The sequence below is a fragment of the Pantherophis guttatus genome, chromosome 3 (assembly GCF_059756535.1).
Source record: "Pantherophis guttatus breed Tessera chromosome 3, ASM5975653v1, whole genome shotgun sequence".
NCBI lineage: Eukaryota > Metazoa > Chordata > Lepidosauria > Squamata > Colubridae > Pantherophis > Pantherophis guttatus.
Window position 1 is genome coordinate 33,220,496 of NC_142065.1, and position 20,548 is coordinate 33,241,043.

A 20,548-nucleotide genomic window follows, 5' to 3' on the forward strand; every position below is an offset into this window, starting at 1 on the left:
TCTATCTCAGTGTTCACAGAAGAATATGGGAAACAGATGCTGGCAAGAAGATACATATCCCGAAGGGCAAAGTCAGAAAGGCAAGAAGAATTCTATGCCAAGCAGAAACAGGTGATCAAGTAATTAGACTTTCTCCCACATGACAAAATTAAATTAAGCAGAATTTCTTTAAGCCACAAAGAATTTGTAGAGACCCTGTCATGTGCAGCAACAGTAGTAGCAAAAGGGAACATTTAGCTACAATTCCAGTGTCATTGTAATTCTACCTCAATACCGTTGGGTACCACACCACTTGGGCTAAGTATCTTCTGTTTATTTAGAAATAAGTCCTGTTGTGCCTGTTGAAGGCTTTAATTGTGCATAATTGGAGATAACCTGAACAATACAGCAGAAGGTTGTATCCATGCATTTTGAATACCAGCATGCAAATCCCACCAAGTCTGTCACAGGCTGCTGTTTAGAGTCCACTCTTCATTTGTACATAATAATAATAATGCTCTAATTAATAGGATTATTGTGATAGGACTGAAATAAAGATACACAAAACCAATGGTTGCCATTTTAAAAATTGCCGTTAATTAAAACCAAACAAATAGAGAAAGAAAGAAAAAAAGAACAAAATTGCCAATTTTAAGAGTTTGACATGCAATGCCATAAAACACATCTCCTTTGCAGAAAGCAGAGTATTGATTCCAGCATTTTATGTATATCCTCTATCTCACAGTGTACACTGTTCTGCATAAACTCAGTTCCTGAGCGACCATAATTCATGAATGCTGGCTGTGGACAGTTCTATTTAAGGATCTTAGCCCTTCTGAGATGATATATATAAATGCACTGAGCAATGGGGAGAACAGCGTAAGGTTCTTCATTATATGGGAATGCCCTCTGTACATACGGTTTGCCTCAAACATCAAATGCATACAGTATAATCCTGTACCATGTAGCCTTTATAACTTGTCTTAAAAAGGATTAGTGCATATATTGAATTGTAGAGAAACCTATAAGGGAAACATAATGAGAAACATTATCCTCTAGTCCTCCTAGACTCACAGGTAAGATTAGAGCAACATCTGACAGCTGTGGCTAGGGGGACCTTTGCACAGGTTCGCCTGGTGCACCAACTGCGACCCTACTTGGATCGGGGGGCTCTCCTCACGGTCATTCATGCCCTTGTCACCTCACAGTTAGATTATTGCAATGCGATCTACTTGGAGCCACCCTTGAAAAGTGTTCGGAGACTACAGTTGGTCCAGAATGCAGCTGCACGAGCTGTCATGGGTCCACCTAGGTACACCCACATTACATCAATTCTCTGCGAGCTGTACTGGCTCCCTATTGGTCCCCAGTCACAATTCAAAATGTTGGTTATTACCTTTAAAGCCCTACATGGCTCAGGGCCAGGTTATCTTCGAGACCACCTTCTACTGCATAACTCCCAATGACTGGTAAGATCCCACAGAGTTGGTCTCCTCCGGGTCCCGTCAGCTAAACAATGCCGGCTGGTGGGCCCGCGGGGGAGGGCCTTCTCTGTGGCTGCCCCAGCTCTCTGGAACCAGTTACCTCCTGAGGTCCAGACCATCCCCACCCTATTGGCCTTCCGAAAAGTGGTGAAGACCTGGATTTTCCGGCAGGCCTGGGGCCGTTGATCTCGCTCTTGCGATCTGGCGAGATCTGGCCATGAATGGTGTGAATGAGTTTTAATGTTTTTAATGTTTTTAATTCTTAAATGTTTTTTATAATGATTTTAAATGCATTGTGAGCCGCCCTGAGTCTTCGGAGAGGGGCGGCATACAAATTGAATTAATAAATAATAAATAAATAAACACATAGGGATTTTGAAGAATTTAATCTTTGAAAAATCTGATTTGAAACAACCTATTTTGCATATCACATTAATTTGTAATTCAGATGCTATGGTCTTATTACATAAAGGAATGCAGAAAGGGGGAGTAGAAAGAGGGAGTACGACTACCTTTTAAGAGATACTATAATGGTATGTTGAATAAAAGAATTAAAAGCCTAATTTCCTTTTTTGAATATTACATGACGGCTCGAAATAGTGCATTGCAGTGTGGAATGTGTGTGTTTGATCTTCCAGCAGTCTGACAATTCCTTTTTCAAAGACCTCCATTCCATTTCTTCTCTTCCCCACCTCTTTTTTCCTTTTCTTCCTATAACAGTCAGTCTATATTTTATGCATGTTTAATCTTCACTGAGTGTCCAACTTTTTCAGGTATTTTAAAGAGTTACATGTTGGACTTCTCTTGAGGTTCCTCCAAGTACCATTTTAGGGCAATAATAAAGAGTCGCTTTGTCTAGTGAGATGGGTAGCATATGAATTTAATAACAAATAAATAAAACTCCTTCAATCAGTTCAGTATTTAAATGTATACTTTTAAAACAAAAGTAAAATGTTGGGAGATGCAGAGGAATAGGAATTTGAGGAAAAATGCAGATCTGCAGAGGATGGTAAAAAGCACAAAAGCAACTAACTTGGATACCAGTTACCAGAGGCAAGTATTGTCATGCAAGAAACCATAAGAAAACTAGTCAAGACCAGACCAGAGGTGAAATCCAGCAGGTTCTGGGGATCTGGTAGCGGAAATTTTGAATAGTTCGGAGAACCAGTAGCGGAAATTTTGAGTAGTTCGGAGAACCAGAAAATGTCACCTCTGGCTGGCCCCAGAATAGGGTGGGAATGGAGATTTTTGCAATATCCTTCCCCCAGGAGTGGGAAGGGAATGGGGATTTTGCAGTATCCTTCCCCTGCCATGCCCACCAAGCCACACCATGCCACGCCCACCAAGCCACGTCTACAGAACCAGTAGTAAAAAATTTGAATTTCACCATTGGACCAGACCCATGTTCCGAAGCACTCCTTTGAACTGTTAGGAGGCCAGTCCTGTAGCAATCAACAATGAACTGAGGTGATGTAGAAAGGAATATGCAAATGCTGTTTGCAAGAGATTAAAAGGAAGGTTGTAAGGGACTTCAGTATTTTTTCATGGTACCATCAGACCTTGCTATGTTGTCTTACAAGCACAATGCAAACTTGGCCAATTTGTAAAGGGGAAATGTGAGTAAAACTGCCTATGCATGTGTATATGCATATACTTAAACAAACTATACAATAAAGATTTTGTAGATTATAACAGAGATTCTCTGAGCGCTGTGTATCCACTGAAGCATTTCTGCAATGAATAAAAATTTGAATTTATCTCTTTTAAATGTATCATCTCATAAATACACCCCTCTAATCCTTCCATGGCTATTTGCCATGAATAAAAGCTTAGATGCTCCTATTTAGTCTTTGGATTAGAAAGAAGACAAAGGAGGTTAAAGACACATGTACCTCAGTAGTAAAAGAGAATAAATGAACATATGGAAAAGGTTGTTACACCTTAAAATAGGAAGTTCAGTTCATGTGTATTCATTTGACAGGTTCAGCCCTGATAAATTGTCTTGCTGTCCAGACCAATTCTTCTGGTTATTCTTAATTCATATAGTTTATTTATTTATTGGTTCAATTTATATGCCGCCCTTCTCCGGAGACTCAGGGTGGCTTACAATGCGTTAAGCAATAGCCTTCATACTTTTGTATATACCTGCTTAGTAGGGCTTTCGGCCCCCCCCAAGCGGTGTTCTTTTTTATACAAAGTCAGCTTATTGCCCCCCCCAATCCGGGTCCTCATTTTACCTACCTCGAAAGGATGGAAGGCTGAGTCAACCTTGAGCCTGGTGAAATTGAATTTGCAGTAATTGCAGGCAGCTGGTGTCACTTAACACCATTTTAATCTACTGCACCACCAAGCTGCTACAGCCCCACCAAGTTTCTTTCTGTGTGTAACCTTTTGGATATTCTTAGAACAAAACATTTGCTAGTATGATTCTAAATGCCTTCTCAGACTGATAGAGAAGTACCTAGTTGAGTTGGCCTAGTGAGTTGGCTTGTTGGCTTGAGCGCCAGTGTTGCTGCTATTAAGGTGTTTACAGCAACAGTGTTACTATTAAAAATTAAATATGTGAGGTAAAATGGCATTTCTCATCCTAAAAGGGAAGAGTCCCTTGAGCTATTATATATTATTTCTTCAAACAGAAAAATCTATCTCCAGTACTATAATCTTCTTACTGGGGAGATGGGTTTTATGTACATTTAATAAATAAATACATAATAATATATTTGGAAATGGAAGCCAAAATGTTTTACTCCAGAATAGTTGTTTTGAACCATTTCATGTTCAACATTAAAATGTAATGTTTTTCCATAATAGTATGAACAAATCATTTCTATAAAGATCTATCAATCTAATCTTGATGGTAATGCCTTATTTTACTGTAACAGAGAGAGTAGGAAGTCAATGCTTCTCCCCCTCCTATCTTTCCTCACTTCATTTCACGCTTTCCCCTCCCCCCATTGTTCTTCTATTTACTTTTGTATTTTGCATTTTATAATACTCTATAATCTAATAATTTTTTTCACCCCCCCCCTTAAAATGCAATGTATAGATCAGGGGTGGGTTCTATTTAGCTTTACTACTGGTTCGCAGAAGCATTTTGATGACGTCGGGGTCGGTGGGTGGAGCCTCCCACCAGTTTTTCTACTGGTTCTATAGAACCAGTGCGAACCAAGGGCAACCCACCACTGGTCTAGATACCTTCTCCAGAATGAATATTCTTGAAGAATGTTAGTACATCTTAAATAATGCCTTAAAACTAGTATGTCATGTAGAGTGAGGGTATATTATTTTACATAGAAGACAGCAGAAATGCTGCCCAATTAAGATCATGGTATGAAGCCACTAATAATTTTAGTGAGCTTCAGAGTGTTAACATTTCTGTCTTAGTATATAAGCCACGCAGTACTTTAGTTGCAGTAGTGGAGATATAAACTGGCATTTTTGGCACAACCTCCACATGTTTGGAATCCCCTAACATGAGTAACTCATACTTTAAATGTTTGCAAAGAGTACAGATGTAAAAAAAAATCTGCCACAAAATTTAATGGGGTAAGGTAATCTGCCAAAACAGATTTTGATGGGGCACAACAAGTACAATTCCAGAGCTTCAATTAATCTCAACATTAGTACAAAAATTGATCTGGGAAAGTTACAACAAAACAAGATACCGTATTTTTCGCTCCATAAGATGCACAGACATTTGCACCCACTTTTGGGGGAAGAAGTGCATCTCATGGAGCGAAAAATATGGTACCTAGAATGGATAATTTTTTAAAAAAGATAAACATTATTATAAAGCACACATACTATATATGTTTCAAGTAGTTATATTTTTTAAAAAAATCCTATATTAAAGAAACTGCATATATAATTATGTACATTAAGGAAATGACCATACCAGTAGACCTTGATTTATGACCATTTAATTTAATGATCATTTGATCTTGGTGGCACTGAATAAAGTGAATTACAACCACTTCCTCACATTTACAATTGTTGTAGCATCCCCTCAGTCACATGATAAAAATTTGGGTGTTTGGCAATTGGCATGTACTTATGACAGTTGCAGCATCCTGGGGCTGCATGATTGCAAAATCTTCCCAGGAGGATTTGACAAGCAAAATCATTGGAGGAAACTGAATTAACTTAAAGACCAAGGTGATTTGCTTAACTTATGAGATCGCCTTCTGCTACCAATAGCCTCCCACCGACCAATACGCTCCCACAGAGAGGGACTCCTCAGGGTGCTGTCCGTCAAACAATGTTGACTGGCGACCCCCAGGGGGAGAGCTTCTCTGTGGGGGCACCTGCCCTCTGGAATGAATTGCCCCCGGAGATATGGATGATCCCTGACCTACGTGCCTTTCGCCGTGCCCTCAAGACGTTATTGTTCCACCAAGCTGGGCTGGCCTAAACATGAATTTTAGTGGTTGTCTTAGTTTTTTTTTAATAATATTGAGGCCAAATTATTTAATATATTTTAAATTGTTTTTAAATTTTATGTATATGTGTGTTTTATTGCTGGCTGTGCACCGCCCCGAGTCCCTCGGGAGAAGGGCGGTATAAAAATTTAAATAATAAATAAATAAATAAATAAATAAACAATCACAGCAAAAAAGATCATAAAATCAGGGGTGACTCCTTTAATGATCACTTAGCAATGGAAGTTCTGGTCACATTGCTAAGTGGTCATTAAAGGTTAACTATTCATTTATTACTCTGGATATTTTTTTTAAAAAAACCCAAAACCCTGAATTAAGGATGCAAATTGGGAAGTTGTTGGACAGAAATACTGCCATTCATTAAAAAGAGATACAGGCCTGTCAAGAATGAAATGCTCTTCTGAAAATGTTGCTGCCAAAAGCATCTGTCTGCACATTTCTCATCATTTCTGTCTTTGTATTTCTTGTGCCACATGTCATGCTTGATACATCAGTAAAGTTACTATCAGTCACTTTTTATCATGTATCTTCTGACAAGTCAGGCAAAAAGGCACATATTTAAAGGGATTATTATTTTCATTTCTTTTTTCTTTTAAATTCCCATCTGATACTGAACCAGCTGTCCATAAGGTTGTTATTTCTGTCCATAAGGTTGTTATTTCTTACTTTTAATTCAGTTACATCAACAGAGGTTATATGGCTATATATGTAAGTGAATTAAATCTGGTAAATTATTATTCATACATTGCCATGAAAGAAAGCCTTTTCCTCTTCAGCCTGCTCCTTTGGACTTCAATTCTTATTAGACCCAGATTCTAAGTAGCAAGCTATTATGGGATTTATGCTCTAAACTAGACTGACTTAAGCAGTAATATTATCAAATGGAGGTTACAATCTCCTATGCATTTTAATCTTATAAGTGAGATACTGCAAATCTATTTAGATAATGCAGCTGGTGGTTGGCCATAATAAATACCTCTTTTTTTTTGGTTGGATGATTTTCACAATGCCAATGAAACCAAGCATTATTCTGATTTTGGGAATACTTACTCATTATGCTTACAGATAATCCTTGACTTATGGCAATTTGTTAAGAGAGTATTTGAAATTATAACCCAGCAGTGAAAACTGAATTTACAATCCATGTCCAAGGTTACAGCCATTGCGAATGCCCCCAGGCTTTTACTCCAACCCCTTAAGCCACACACAAGCACTGCAAAGCCCCAACTGAACCCACCACCCTGTACTTCACAGCCTCTGCCATGACCTCCTGACCTTCACCATTTTTGTCCTGCTGCTGAGAGGCATGCCTGGTTTATGTGAGGCAGCAGCTGGCCACTCCAAACTTTCTTCCTGAGACTGCCTCATGCCATTCTCCAAGCTGTTCATGCCCTTCCTTCTGCAGATAATGTCTTGCTTCAGAAGCTTCATTCCCCCCAAAATGTGCATGCCAGTTGGGAATGACTCTTCCAAAGCACTGTGCAATTTGGAGAAGCAATGGTGCTTGGAGAATGGCACAAGATGGCCTCAGGAAGAAGGTCTGGCACAGACAGCAGCTTCCTCATATAGGCTAGGTATGCTTGCCAGCAATGGAAGAAAAATGGTAAAGGTCAGTGGGGGCATTTGGGACTTTGCAGAATGGTGTTGGCGTGATGGCTATGATGTGAGTCGTGAGGTGGCATTTCTCAGTGGCAATGTTAGCACTGGGGCTGAATTAGAGATCTGAGGACAGTGGCAGATAGCTGAGAGTCTATGTGCTGCTGTGCAGGGTGGCTAAAAGGGCATAGATCAGGGGACAGATAAGCGGGTGGGAAGAGTTGCAGCAGCCATGCAGTCATAATTATTGCTGGAGCAGGTGAGTGGCTGAGACTTTCCTGGGTGCAGAAGCTTTGTACTATACCGTTGGACTGGTTGGCGTGGCTGAAGCTACCAGAAGTGGCTGTGGTTTTGCAACACACTGCACATCTCCCCAACTTGTACATAGCTTGTGTCAAGCCTCCCACATTCCCCTGAAGCATTCCTGTGTGTTTTACCTGGGACTCTGCCCCTCTTAATGTCCCACAATTTTCACTTAACAATGGCAGCAGCTTAACAATGGTAGAATCTGGGTCTAATAAGAATTGAAGTCCAAAGTATCTGAAGAGGAGCAGGCTTTCTTTCATGGCAATGAAAGAAAGTTCATTGAACAATGAAAGCCAGAAGTGCTGTGATTGCAGTCACTAAGCAAAGTGGTCACATGACTATATTGCTTAGCCACCAAGATTCTAGGCCCAATTGTAGTTGTAAGTTAAGGACTATCTGTTATACCCCATCTTTCCAAGTTGGTATAAATGGTTTTTCAAAGCTCCATAAATGATTCCTAGTCAGCAACCCCATGTAGTAATTAAACTGGGCACTAGCTGGCAATTATGTTTCATGACTAATTACTAAAGGTACCTTCCTTTATTTTTAATAAAACAGTGATCTTCTGCCAGACACATGCACTGTGTCTTCATTGCAATGCAACAGTTCTGTCTTATGGAACATTCCTTTGCATAAACCAGCTTCTATATGGAGTTATTCCTATGGAACTTGTTTTAACTTATAGAGAATAGGTATATAGGACCTCAGTCAAACACTCACATACAGATTAGTATTTCCTTTGTTTGATCCAGTTAATAAACAGCATAACCATCCGGGAAGGTAAGATGCTTTTTTTATAAGAGCATTTCTAGTACAGTTGTACCAAAACAGTAATAAAATCCAGGCTAAATCCTTATCAATCAGTCTTTCAGTGCATATTCAAGGAAATATCGATGTATAAAGTGTCTTGAAACATAAATTTTCTTGGCAGATGTGATGCCAATAAACCTAATTCTGTATCCTGTTTTATTTCCTGGCCTTGCAAGAGGGCTTTTTCTGCCTTTATTTTTTTTATTTTTTTTGATGGCTTAGAAATTCTGCATAACTACTTTGACCTGCAAAATGGAGAGGAAAGGAGAGGTCATATTATCCTGCAGCCTTTCTTCTTTATATTTCTTATGGTTAAAAACACTAGATTTTTCCTTTCCAACAATACTGATAACATTTACATGATTATTTCTAACCGCTTATATTGTTCTTCCATTTCTCATCCTGCATGAGGACATTTATCTTTTTTAAAGTTATTAAGCAGATGCCAATTGCAAGTAGATGTCCAAGAAATGAAGGAGCCATTTGAGAGCATTATTTACTTTACTGACTAAGAATAATGCTGTCTTTTGTTAACTAATTCTTTGCAGCTAATCCATGGCTTGAGGCCACCTGGAAAAAATTTTGGTTGTGACTCAGCATTATTTATAATTTGGAAGGATCAGTAGTAAAACTGGCGGGAGGCTCCGCCCACCACCCTGGATGTCTTCATCGGTGATCTGCACATGCGCAGAAGCAAGGCGCATGAGTGTGTGAAGCGACTGCGCACACGCGATCCCTTTGCAAACCAGTAGTAAAGGTAAGTAGAACCCACCCCTGGTCTGTATGTTAGAAATTCTGTTTACATAAATCACCATACAGAACAAACAAAGAGTACAGTCACCATGTGCTTTACTGCTCAACTACTTAACTGTAACAGGAAACAGATAACTCTACTTAGAACAAAAGAGCATAGAGTATATACCATAGATCCAAACTTGTAAACACTACCATCTACTGGCTATATAGCTGTTGCATAAAAATACATTTCAACAATGAATTCCAACACTGTAACCCCACATCCTGATGCAAATTTCTCAGAGTAATATCCAAGTCTGCAGGAGCAGTGAGGATTAGGATTAGGGAATCAAAATAAGTGGAAGCATAATATTGCAAGGTAAAGTCTACTTGGAATCAGTTATTGCTTTTAAATACTCCTGAAATCTCAGTCGAGTTATATGCATATGAGGTGGACATGGATATTTTCTGTAAACATTTCTGAAATGTCATTTCTATTCATGATCATTGGGTGCTAAGGCGGTTATAGGCTGGACATAGCTTGGAAAGCTAAACAATGTAGTACTAAACCTATGAGAACAGAATAATGAGATACAGATAATAAATGTCAGAGACAAATAATTAGAGCTTGAATTAATTTGTGATTAGACTTTGTGTCTGAGTCATAAACAATAAAGGGCATTGCCTGGAGGTCAACTATTCTCCCAGAAACTAGAAATGATTTATAGCTCTGTCTCTCTGAGCCAGTTTGGTATAGTGGTTAAGATGCTGGACTGGTAGTTGGGAGAATGTGATTGTACTCCTTAGACTCAGAGCCTGGATGGATGACTTTGGATTGGTCACCCTCTGTCAGCTTTAGACTGGGGAGTTGAAAAACATCTATCTATCAACCTGCACTGGACCAGCATGATAGAAGGCCTTCATCCTGTAGTGCAGTTTTTCAAACCAAACGCTTTAAGGTTATGGACTTCAGCTCCCAGAATTCCCAAGCCAGCATGCAAGGATCAATTAAATTTTATAAGCATAAAATGTAGAAAACAAGAAAGGCAAGAAGTATACAATTATTAAAACAGACTTCCCAACATAATAATGGATTTTCTGCCTAGTCATTTTATTTGCATTAACTATTTTCATTGACTTAAAGAATGAAATCCATTTCATGACATTTCTGTATATATGTTGCTTTAAAATAATCTTTCAAGCTTCATATCTCCAGTACCAAGACGAGAAATTTAAAGTTGCTTTCTTCAGTAGAATGTGAAAGGAAAAAAAATCATAAAACAAACCTCTCGTTTAAATTAAATCCATACTATTTGGTTGGAGATTATTTAATCTCATGAAGAGCTCATCTGGAATTCAAATATATCTCACAGTATTCCACTGAAACATGACAAATTACTCACCAAGATTGGTGTTTTAGATATGAATCCCTCAATCCTCCTTGCCCACTAGATGAGGAGGCTAAATGGGGGTAGTATTCCTTAACAAATCTAGATTTACCTGTAACAAATAGAAACACAATCTATTACCAATCATTGAATATACTCAAACGAGTTGTGATATATAGATACCTGTTGCGTATAAAGTTAAAGATACTTTCATTTGATCATTGTCGGAATGAATTTACAAGGATAGAATGATTGCGGCCACCTGTACCTTTAGAACAAGACAAGGTTTCCCCAAATTTCATATAACATGAATGTAGAGATATGTTTTCCAGAACCTGTATATTTTTACTAGGACTGATAGCAGACCAGCCAGAATGATACTAATTTCAGGATCCCCATATAGCCGTGATGGCGAACCTATGGCACGTGTGCCACAGGTGGCACGCATAGCCATATTAGTGGACCATATCAGTGGGTCCCACTGGAAGCTGGCAAATGGGCTGTTTCTGGCCTCTGGAGGGCCTCTGGGAGGGGAAGGCCATTTTCACGCTCCCCAGACTCCTAGAGAGAGTCTAGAGCCAGGTCAGAGAGAAAAACGGGCCTACCAGGCCATCGCGTGCCTGGAGCTGACTTAGTGGGAGGTCGCGCACGCATGCGCAGGGGCAGGGCAGATAGAATTATGGGTGTGGGCACACATGCACGTGACCCCCACCCCTCCTCCTGGCACGGCAAAGAGGTTAGCCATCACTGCCATATAGCATTTAACCTTACAGCTATTTAGATTAGTGTGGAACATCAAGTGGAAAAAACTTTCTGGCTGACTTTTATTGTCACAGTGGTAAAAAGATAGAGGGACCATCACCCCTGAGTCACCTTGACCATTTAAAGGGGGAGATATGTAGGAGGAAATAAGGAACAAAAGAGAAACAATGTTGTCTTCTCCTTTAAAGCTATCGCACCTTTCCATGTGGAGTATAGTAGCTGGCACAGCCAGCCATTAAATAGCCGCGTAAAGGGAATTCAGCATAGTAAAGTACAGGAGAAGAAGAGAAGATATGAGCTAGAAAAAAACACATTTGACAATGGCTCCAGGAGGCTGCAGGAGCAGTGTGGAGGCAGAAAGGACAGGGAGGCTAAATGAAGCACAGGGGCTGAATGGGAAAAGGTGAAAAAGCCCAGGGAAATACCAGCAACACCTTCTTCCTTCTCTCATGACAGCGACAGCAATGAAGCCAATCTGATCAAGCGAGCACAGCCAGCCTAGCTAAATCAGTAAAGTCAGCTGTACCAATCCAACAAAAGTCAGGGCAGTACACGAACTACAGGAAGTAAAAGGGACAAAACCAGCCCCGGAAGCTGATATCTTTCACCCATAAATTAGGAAATAAATACAGCAGCAGAACAATCCCAGTAACATCCAGGAACACAAGTCATGCAACAGCAGCAATCTTGCAATGCCAGTGATGAAAAGTGACTCTGCAGAAACGGAAAAGGTCAAAAAAGAGGGAATCAAAGATAGATACAGTGGCTGAAAGCCTCTGAGACTTGGGTAGGGAGGGAAACAAATAATCTCTCCCCATCCACATAGACCACAGATATACAGTAGGTGCATCAGCTGTGGGTTCCACATATCCTTACCACTGGTTCACCTCTCACGTGCACCTTCCGCGCATGCGCCCGGCCTTCCACACGTGCACTTTGCTCTCATGTGCACCTTCCGCACATGCGCCCAGCCTCAAAAACATGGCTAAATAGGACGGTATTACGTCCGGGCAGGTGGGTGGGGGTGGGTGGGGGTGGGTGGGGGTGGGTGGGGGTGGGTGGGGGTGGGCCCACCCACAGTTGCCGCTACCGGTTTGTCTGAACCAGTACGAACCGGCTTAATACCACCTCTGAAGTGCATAGGAAAAGAATGAAACATGTAATACAGGTAGTCTTTGACTCATAACTGCAACTGATCCCAAAATTTACATTGCTAAGCAAGGCCGTTGTTAAGAGAGTTTCGGCCCATTTTATGATCTTTTTTTTTTTTTTTGCCACAATTGTTAAGTGAATCACTGCAATTGTTAAGTGAATCATGAGGTTGTTAAGCAAATCTGACTTCCCCCACTGACTTTGCTTCTCAGAAGCTGGCTGGGAAAATTACCAATGGTGATGACATGACCCTGAGACACCATGTCTCCCGGTGAGACAGGGCAACTGTCATAAATAGATGCCAGTTACTAAGAGCCTGGATTTTGATCATGTGACCATGGGGATGCTGCAACCATCATAAGTATGAAAACTGATCATAAATCACATTTTCCAGTGCTGTTGTAACTTTGAATGGTCACTAAACAAATGGTTGTAAGACTATCTGTACAAGTATGAGTATGTAAGGATTGAACAAATAGGCTTAATAAAATCAATTAGGTAATCAAGAAATATAGGATAAGAAAAAGAGACAGGGTTCAAGAAGGATAGCAATAAACATGTAGGTTAAGAATAAGAAAAAATAAAAATAAAACTAGCGAAAAGTAATAATTCTGGAGAATATAGACTGATTATAAAGCAAGTAGAAATGTACTGTATATGCACTGAATCATCTACAAAATTGGTGATACAAACATATGAGAGTGCAGCATACCCCATATTACCAATTCATTGGTTAAGAATCTTAAAGGATATTTTATCTCTTATGATGAGACCAAGGATTCCTTTCAAGTCTGTTGTATTTGATATCATACATATACTTAAGAGTATCTGTATATCACATTATGCTGCAAATGAGAGGATGCGTACTGATTTATTTATTTTCTGAGAGAGAGAGAGAGAGAGAGGGAGGGAGGGGGGAGGGAGGGAGAGAGAGAGAGGGGGGGGGACCTTTCCCTTACACCCGTCTCTGGAAGGGCAACCAAAAGGAAAACAGATACACACACATTGGTGACACTATGCTAGATTCAAATTGAAATACACATTTTAAAAAATCCCAAAGACCCATGATATATACATACACATACATATAAAGATGATTAGGGAACTGGAGGCTAAAACATATGAAGAATGGTTGCAGGAACTGGGTATGTCTAGTTTAATGAAAAGAAGGCCTGGGGTGACATGATAGCAGTGTTCCAATATCTCAGGGGCTGCCACAAAGAAGAGGGAGTCAAGCTATTCTCCAAAACACCTGAGGGCAGGATGAGAAGAAATGGGTGGAAATTAATCAAGGAGAGAAGCAACTTAGAACTAAGCAGAAATTTCCTGACAGAATTAATCAGTGGAACAACTTGCCTCCAGAAGTTGTGAATGCTCCAACACTGGAAGCTTTTAAGAAGAGTTTGGATAACCATTTGTCTGAAGTGGTGTAAAGTTTCCTGCCTAAGCAGGGGGTTGGACTAGAAGACCTCCAAGGTCCCTTTCAACTCTGTTATTCTATTCTATTCTATTCTATTCTATTCTATTCTATTCTATTCTATTCTATTCTATTCTATTCTATTCCATTCCATTCCATTCCATTCCATTCTATTCTGTCTATAAATGCCTCCTTTGGCTACTGTTCTAAAGACAGTGGGTACCATCCTGATGGGTCTACTTACCTGCAAAGGTTGGAAATAGTATCAAGCCATAGCTAGACCAATAATAACCTGACTACAATAACTGTCTTGCTTCATTTTTCAGATATGAACTTGTCCTCTTATTCCCCTGTTTTGGTTCAAGATTCCATAATCTGTAAACACGTGTTGGAAACAGATACAGAGTTCAAAGATGTTCATGTTCTTTTGTAATTTTGATGATACGTAAGCAGAAAATAAAATAAAATGAGATGTCAAATTATATGTCAAATATTTGGAATTTATCAATGTATGAAAAACATTGTTTTTATTGACCATAGGGAGTAGCATAGAAGATGGTTCTGCTTTGATGTGAAGACAGTTCTACCCCAGATATTCCATCTCACACTGGCAATATGTGTTCATTCTCTGATTACAGATTGGCTCCCTATTGATATAATGGAAAGGTTGACAAGTATTACTCAGGAGGCTTAGATTCTTTGTCTTTAAAACCTGAGATGTTTTCTATACGTCTGATTAAACACAGCAATATATTTTTCCAAAAATTTTAGATTTTTCCAGCCCAGATATGAAAGTCCAAGAAAGAGAAAGTGAATGTTTCTTTTTTGATTAAGTGAAGTGCAAATTCAGTATGTCAGTTTGATAATCAAGGACCTGCCTCCCAATTATTTCAGACTGTTCTGTCCCCAACCCCATGCACACACACCAACAGACGTTCAGGAGTTAAAGACCAAACCAGCCGGCAAAATCCTTTTCCTTAAGATAACAGAACTTGGCAACAACCTAGTGGCTGCCTGCCAAGAGTTTATTATTTACAAAGAGGAGAGAGAACTTCTCCCCACTTCTGATACATCAAAGGAAAGCAGCTCAATAATTACATTCAAGTCCAGAGATAGTCCAGTAAAATCTTAAAGCAAAAGTCCGGCAATGCAGAATGGCGTGGAAGCTTTCAGCTTTGTTCGTCACAAGGTTTGACTGGCCATCACGCTCCCTTTTATATCCTGTGGGGTGTGTTCCAGTGACTCAGCCTAATCTCGGGCACACCCTTTCTTCTGTTGCGCGCGCTTATCTCTGCGACACTGGCGTGGGTCCAGCCAAGACTCATTACCCTCATCACTGTCCATCTGTGGCTGCGTGGACATGCTTGGCCCTGGCCCTATCTCTTGCCCTTCAGCGGACACCGAAGGCATTGCCAGAGAGGAGGGTCCTGGAGAGGGAGGCCTTGCCAACTCCTCCCCTTCACTCTCGGAGTCCTCTCCTGACGATGACACAGGCTCAGGTAACGGAGCCACAACACAGACTATTCTTAGGAGGATAACATTTTAAATAGAAGAATGATGAGAAGAACAAAGGGGAAATGTCCCCACAGCAATGAGATGTATGTACCTCATACATTGATTAGGTACATTTATTTTGTATTCAACGTTGTTACAGATGTATTATAAATGCTATGCAATATTAGAATCCCCTTATAAATATACCAAAATGTTCAGTCACTATTTGAATATACAGATAATAAGTAGAGAAGGAGTTTGGAAATGGCCATATGATCTACTTATGGAGGTTTTGAAGGTTGGCAGGTTGGAAATGGCCATATGATTACTTTTAGTGATGGTTATCTAAGTATGGGAAGCACCCACTTCACTTTTGTCCAGTCTGATTTAAACTAAGGAACTGAAAGAAGTTAAAACAGAATACCTAAAGGGGAGAAAAATCTGCGAATTCATAAAAATATAGACTTGCTGTTGTGACTCCGACTCCCGAGCCTGTCCTCGTGGAGGAAGAGGATTCAGAAGGTGAGGGGGAGGAACTGACAAGGCCTCCCTCTCCAGGACCCTCCTCTCTGGCAATGCCTCAGGTTCCATCCAAAGGCCAGGAGGAACAGCCTGGGATGGGCCAGGAGGAAGGCATTTCGGAGCACCCATTGATAGAGAGTGATAATGATGAATCCTGGCTTGATCCCAGGCAGCATCGGAGGGAGAAGCGTGTGCAGCAAAGGAAGAGGTGTGGGAGGGCCAGGGATTGAGCTGAGTCACTGAGCCATGCCCCACAAGGGATAAAAGGGGGCGTGATTCCTCGGCAGGCTTTGTGACGGACAAAAGTTTAAACTCTAAAGAGTCACATCATGAATCCTGCACTTCGGCTCAGATATATTTTGGACTAAACTCTTGTGGATAATTTGTCGCTCTGGAAACGGACTGCAGATAAGGCCTGTCCTGCTTTTTGGGAGTACTAATTGGACTTGGCAGCCGTTTTACAGTTAGCTGCCAGAACTCTCGTCTGCCAGGAATTCTGGTCTGTTTATACAATAAATTATTGGCAGGCGTGTTTGATACTGCATTTGTCTGTTGAGAACGGGGGACAGAACACTTGCTGGGTCCCTTTTCTAGCTGTGATAAAAAGTATAGCATTTATACCTTAGTAATAATAATAGTTTCAATAATAGTTTCATATGTGTTTCGATAATAGGGCAGCCTATCTGAAACGTTAAGGACACTTAGAGTCTTCAAGTTATCCTGCAAATGGACAGAGTGAATTCTGAGCCCTTGTACATCCTTCTTTTCCAACATTCTGTTGATCCTAAGTGACCCTTTTCTCTTCTTCCCAGTCATGTAATCCCAATCAACTATATTTATTTATTTGTATCCCACCTTTATTATTTTTACAAATAACTCAAGGTGAACATATCCAACACATCTTCCTCCTCCAATTTTTCCCACAGCAACCACCCTATTAGGGTGGATGAGGGCCCAAAGTAACTTAGTTGACTTTCATGACCAGGGTGGAATTAGAACTCATGGTCTCTTGCTTTCTAGCTTACTGCCCTAACCATTAGACCATACTGGCTGTACAGTCTACCCTGTACTTCTCAGTAGAAACATACAGACAACAGCACACTGATGCAATGTGACAGGACAGCAGAAAACACATACACAGAGGCAACACATATGCAAATAGAGAGAATGTATATATGCACACATTCTGATTAGTATAAAAATGCTTCCTACAAGAACTGCTGGTGAAAGTTGGGAAGAGCTCCAGAAGCCATTCTCTGCATACTTTCTTTACTTTCTTATAAACATGAGAATCTTTTCTAACCACAATGGAAACCTTGTCATCCCCTTATTCTGAGATAGGAATTATAAAAATTGGGCACCTCAGGCTCAACTTGATTAAAAAATAAAGTACTTTTAACATGACCACCCCAAAGAAAAATCCCAGAAAAAAAAGATTCCTGGGCTTATATATCCTGCATAATTACCTCACGGTAATCATCACCCCCCCCCCACCAAAAAAAAACTAGATTTGGCTCACTGCCACCAAAAGGTTCCCTTCCTGAGATTTATATATTCACTATACTAGACTCTGGGACCTATACAGCCTATAGACAATGTCCTTCACAGAGAGAGGAAAGGTCTTTACCAAGGCAGTGAATAGATAAACAGATAGTTGTGGCTATAGGAAGCCAGAGATTTATGAGAATGTCTAAGGCAGGTTGCCCTTTAACTCACTTGAAAATAAAGGAGAGAGGAGAGAAAGTACATTCAGACTTGCAGAATTCTGTTACTATAGTCACGTTAATAAAAGTATTTTTAAGACTTCAAGACATCTCTTTCTCAATCTGGTCCACTTGTGGGGCTGACAGCAGGTCATAAAATCCAAAGCAATTATTAAAAACAGTTTAAAACACAAAACATCAAAAAGGCCCAGATTAAAATCGATCATAAATGTAACAGTAAATCAAGACAGGGCTTCACAAACACATTAACTCCAGGCCAGGGACCAGAGTCACATCTTAAGGCTTTCTGAAGGACTTTCTTCAGGAGACTATGTGTCATCTGTATCTCTGGCAGGATGCTGTTCCAAAGGATAAGGCCGCTGTAGGAATCTACTCTTCCTTCATTGTCATTTTAGATGTTCTTTCTATTGTTTCATTACTTTAATGTGGGAGTAGTGACTAGGAAGACACCTCACAGGAATATTGTCCTGCACCTCTGAATTCTAGAGAGTGACAGGAATGCAATAGATCTGCCTACCAAATTGTGGGGGGAAATTTCCAAATGCCTCTGGAATGCTTCCAGAAGGGAGTGGTTCAGTGTAACTGATCACATGTGTGAATCTAGGTTGCGTGCAATACTATCCCCTTCCCCCCTGCTGCTGCTGCTGATTAATGGAGCCAGAAAGGGTGGGGACCACTGTTCTAGGTCCTGTATATTGAAATCGTATTGCATCTAATCAGAAGTAAAGAAATCTACTGCACTACCATTTTTTGTAACAGTGCAATACAGTCTTTACATCAAGATTGCCCCGAGTCTAAGCATGGCAATGTCTTTTTTAGAAATGCAATTGCTATGAGAATTAATTGATAGGTGATGTAAATATTTATTACTATCAACAAATCAGACACAAAACTAAAAAAACAAACAAACAAAAAACCCTGGCTGTTCATTGTGCTTTTAAGCATGTTAATCTTTTTATGCTATAGAAATAATCAGATTGACATGCTAAAAGTCCCTTTCAAAAGCATATCATAAAGCTCATGATAGGCAATGCAATGCTTTTAGGAATTTTAAACATTAATTCCCATCACCTCCAGTTATGATATTGATAGTGAAAAATTGTGAGAAGGGTATTCAAAATATTTGAAAGGCATTATTTCTTCCTCAGGGAATGTAAATGGAAATATGTGGCTCTTACTGCCTCTAACTTCACATGTGCAAAACCATGTGAGGGGTGGGAATTTTTGGTGGGTGGGGGTATATCTGTAGATTGTCATATGTGTTGGGCTTGGTCCAGTGGTGAAATTCAATTTTTTTTACTACCGGTTCTGTGGGCGTGGCTTGGTGGGAGTGGTGTGGCTTGGTGGGCTTGGCTTGGTGGGCGTGGCAGGGAAAGGATACTGCAAAATCTCCATTCCCACCCCACTCCAGGGGAAAGATACTGCAAAATCCCCATTCCCTCCCCACTCCTGGGGGAAGGATATTGCAAAATCTCCATTCCCACTCCACTCTGGGGCCAGCCATAGATGGTATTTATCAATTCTCCAAACTATTCCAAGTTTCTGCTACCGGTTCTCCAGAACCTGCAAGAACCTGCTGGATTTCACCCCTGGCTTGGTCTCTGGGTGTTATGTGAATTTCGTTGTATACTGTGTATATACGTACAATGACAATAAACTATTAAATTAAATGTGTATTGTTCAATAACTCCAGTCTTTAGTAGCCATGATATAACAAGTTTTAAACTTTATAAAACTAATAAAAGGTTCTTATTGTATTTGTTATTTTGAGTTAAGCACAGAAAATTATAAATGTAACTATAAGAGTCATCCATGACTCTTCTACAGATAGTCCTCGATTTACAACAGTTCACTTAGTGACCATTCAAAGTTACAATGGCACTGAAGAAAGTGACTTATGGCCATTTTTCAGACTTATGACTGTTGCAGCATCCCCATGGTCAAGTGAGTTCAGATCAGGGGTGAAATGCTCCCAGTTCGGACCAGATCACCCGAAGAGGTTGTAGAAAAAATGGTTTTAAAAGTTAAAAAAAAAAAAATTGGCCACGCCCACCATCATTACACCCCCCCACCAAGCCACGCCCACAGAACCGGTAGTAACAAATTTTAGATTTCACCACTGATTCAGATGCTTGACAACTGACTCGGATTTGTGATGGTTGCAGTGTCCTTGGGTCATATGATCCCCTTTTGCAACCTTATGACAAGCAAAGACAATAGGGAAACCATATTCACTTAACAACTGGGTAACAACTGCAGTGATTCACTTAACAAATGTGGCAAGAAAAGTCATACAATGGGGCAAAACTCACTTAACAAATTTCTCACTTACCAACATAAACGTTGGGCTCAATTGTGGTCATAGGTTGTATTGGCTACAGCAATTTGGAACTGAAAGTAAAGTTCACAACATCTGGCAGCTGACAAATTCTCCATTCTTGAGTTACCCTTCTTTAATTTTCGTTTTTCATCCCATCAGGGAGCACAAGACAACAAACAACACATTTTTTCCCCTGCCCTTTCACATGCTTTGTGATAAATTATTGCACACATCAGCAACAACAATAATTATGATTTCCCATATTAATTAAGGAAAACACGACACTACTGCCAAAAGTTCAAAGGATGTATTGGTATTGTGTAAAAAAAGCAACAAGTAAATGGAAGCAGTTAGTAAGAAAACAATTGCCATCAATGCCCTCTAGCCCTTTTTGTAAATGTGATAACATGAATTTTATGC

At 40.1% G+C, this 20,548-nt stretch overlaps 1 protein-coding gene across 4 annotated transcripts in view; it reads right to left on the reverse strand.

The window, feature by feature from the left end:
• RALY (RALY heterogeneous nuclear ribonucleoprotein) overlaps window positions 1–20,548 on the reverse strand; it is a 243,695-nt gene that overhangs the window by 141,445 nt on the left and 81,702 nt on the right. For all 4 annotated transcript variants that reach the window (XM_034414036.3, XM_034414034.3, XM_087889224.1 and 1 more), the window contains exon 2: window positions 10,753–10,849. The gene's annotated coding sequence lies outside the window, so the exon portion shown is untranslated. The remainder of the gene's footprint in view (window positions 1–10,752; window positions 10,850–20,548) is intronic.